The 3,293-nt window shown below is 33.3% G+C and overlaps 1 non-coding gene across 1 annotated transcript; it reads right to left on the bottom strand.

Annotated features, from left to right (window-relative positions):
- Positions 1–1,043: 1,043 nt before the first annotated feature.
- On the bottom strand, positions 1,044–1,115 carry Trnad-guc. Its single transcript has one exon. It is a non-coding gene; the product is annotated as a tRNA-Asp (tRNA).
- Between the last annotated feature and the right edge of the window lie 2,178 nt (positions 1,116–3,293).

The following is a 3,293-nucleotide window of genomic DNA, read 5'->3' as shown; positions in this document are numbered from 1 at the left end:
ATAAAATGTGAATACTAAACACTTTAAAGTCAATGAGTTACTCAATCACACTATTTATATTAAAAAATTTATGATATGAAAAAAAAAATTTTTTTGTGACATCTTGCCCCGATTCTCGTACTGGCATCTTCCCTCAAATGCCTATTTTTTTACAAGGTCATTAATAAAAAAGTTGATGACTTAGGTTTATGCTGCTGAAAAAAAAAATCTCCAAGGTAACACTTATCATTAACAATTTCCATTTCAACATTTCATTGAAAACTGAACGAATATCTGCATATTGAACTGTACGAAAAATTCGTCACGAGGAAAACCATTACCTTTAACACTTTTGAAAATCGACTGATAATAGCAGTGAAAAATCAGTTATTTCGTGTCAATGTAATCGGATTATCATAGCGCAAATTCCAATAGGTCACTTATCTAAATTTTCTTTCTTATAACGATAATATAGCAAAGTGGCATCTTCCCCGAGCTGGCGTTCCCCACACTTTACCTTATATGTATGGATCTTATACCAATAAACAAAATTAAAATATACTACTGAAGATTTGAAAAGTGGAGTCGTAAGCCAAAAAAATCGGAGCAATCAGGACTCTGAAAAAACATAGCGATCGTTGATTTGCAAAAATTTTAGAGCAATTGCGACTGCGTAAAAAACGAAGCAATCATTTCTGCGTGAAATTCGGAGTCACAGTGACTGTTGAATTCGGAGCAACTTCAACAACGCCAAATTCGGAGTAGTTGCAATTTTGTCAAATTTCGGAGAATTCAAAATTTTTATAAAATTTATCAGGAAACAACGGTGTAATAGTTATTTATACGAACTAGCTCCAAAACTTTATCATGTAAATTGCTCCAATGTTATAAAATGAAATGTATTCCGAACTTTTTTATTTTGTTTTAAATCAAAGAATAAGAATTTTTCGATAACTTTGTTTGCTCCGTTTTATCAAAATATGATTTGCGTCAAAACGACATTGCAATGTATTTGGCTCCCGTCTATAAGACATACTCCAAAATTGTAAAATTTACCAAAAAATCTCTCCAGCGGGGAATCGAACCCCGGTCTCCCGCGTGACAGGCGGGGATACTGACCACTATACTACTGAAGACTTGAAAATTGGAGCTCTAAGCCGAAATTTCAGAGCAACCATGACTCTGACTCATTTTAGTAATTTAGGACTCCATCAAACGGAGTTTTGAGCCGAAAAATTCGGAGCAATTGTGACTTCAAATTATTCGGAGCAAACAGGACCCTCAAAACGGAGCTTTAAATCGAAAAATTTCAGAGATCGTCTTAATTATGATTAAACTTTTGTCTAATTTTGGAGCAAGTCACGTTTCAGAGTCAATTTGATACAATTTTGAATCAGATCATAACTAGAAGCCTATTTTAGGTATTGCATACATTTTATAAATTTATATTAATGTGTACAAATAAATCAACAATAAGCCCCTTAGAAAAATATCGCAAAAACTAAGTCAAATTTTTCTGTGTAAATTCGTAGCATTATAAAGATTGCAGGACATATTTGATGAAATTTCATAGCACGAAGTAGTAAGGAGTAAAAGCTTATCAAAAAAAAGCTACGAGTAGGATTACAGACTCTCAGCATGCTCTAGGATTCATGAGATCAAAAGTTTAAAAGGAAAAAGCGATATCGCTCGTGATTAAAGATTTCATCAACAAGAAAAGTGTATCTAGTTAATCGTTTCCCATATCTGAATACGAAAAACTAAAAAATGTTACTGTGATAAGTGTAAGTGTGTTAATTAATGACCAACAAACTTGGATTTGTTGCAGCCTTGATGTGATTCCTGTTCAAGATAATTCAATTGTAAATATTGTTTAAATAAAATGCCTTAGTTAGTGTAAAAAAATAATTTTAGATTTTGAAAAAAAATTGTAAAGTACGATATTTACATTTCATAAATGATAATAATGAGCTTCGTGAGACATTATCATCAAGTACAAATGTACTTGACAGGGATGTCTACATGTGTTTTATTTGTATATTCTTCCGTTGGGAATGTTTTGGTAGAAATCCAGAGAGATGAAAGTTTTTTTAAATATGCAATTCCTGAACGACCAATCACAGCGCTTATGAACTGCTCACTCTAAAAACGGTACCTCTCTCATAAAATAATAATAGTAATATGATTTTTACATCAATATCATGGTAAAATGGCTAAAAAATATTGGTAAAATCTATAACTGTACGTGAATTTGTACATCTGTAAGGAATGTAGCGCTCATTGCGGCGTTGCTGTACACTGCATTCGCGTAGAAAGCGAACTGCGGCAAACAACAAACTCCAAAAATGAAGGAGCTGGGTTTGCAAGACCCCGGGAGCCACGTAATTTTTTTTTAATTTTTCTGAAACTAGTTTTTCCTAAACTTAATTCTACTATATTAAGTTAATTGAGTCGAGTATTTACTTGTTCCTTGACCATTATTTATTTTCAAAACATCAACTATATTAAACGTTGACGTTATAAGGAAGGATGACCGACGAAAGAGCCATTTTTGCAACGTTCATAAACTAACAAAAAATTGTTGGCCAGTGCAAGTAATTAGGTTTTATAGAGAAAACCGTTACTATTCAGCCAGTACTTCGCAAATTAAAAACTAACATCCAAGATTAAAATAATTATTTTTTCATGAAAAATCATAATAACGAATTACTCTCAAGCCTCAGATACCTGTTTCAAAGAGATTTTTTTTATTTCAATTGTTTGCTCATTATGCTCGAGCACCGATACTAAGCTACCAATCCTATTCAATGGTACGTTTTTTAGTTTTTTAACGGAAATGCTAATTTTTTGCATTTCGTAAAGTTGTCGGACACTATTTTGTCCGTTATACTTCATACACCTGTCGTAGTCAATCATTTATTCATTACACTCTATTAATTTTAAGCGTCAAAAAATTTGTCTTCTGTGAAAAGTTACACTTATTTATGGATTTCAGATATTTTTCAAATCGATAAATTGAAAATTTGATTTTTCAAAATGCATTTTAGATTTAGCTTGGATCACATCTTTCCATCATTACCCTTGGCCACGGATGCGCTCGCCTTATCACGAAACGGAGACGGAGATGAATTTTCAGATGTAGGTAAACTGAATCGTACATTTCGCGAATCTGTGACTCAAAGCGTGACAAGTGCAGATAACGCGCACGTATGTAGTGTACACGCAGTCCACGCGATACGAATAGGCGAAAGGAGAAATTGCGGAAAGATCCTGTAATGCCACCCTCCCGGCGTTGTGTGCACCTTAACCTAGGC

The sequence above is a fragment of the Trichogramma pretiosum genome, unplaced genomic scaffold (genome assembly GCF_000599845.2).
Source record: "Trichogramma pretiosum strain Unisexual culture from Peru unplaced genomic scaffold, Tpre_2.0 scaffold2, whole genome shotgun sequence".
Classification (NCBI taxonomy): Eukaryota; Metazoa; Arthropoda; class Insecta; order Hymenoptera; family Trichogrammatidae; genus Trichogramma; species Trichogramma pretiosum.
This window is presented reverse-complemented; position numbering and strand designations above follow the sequence as displayed.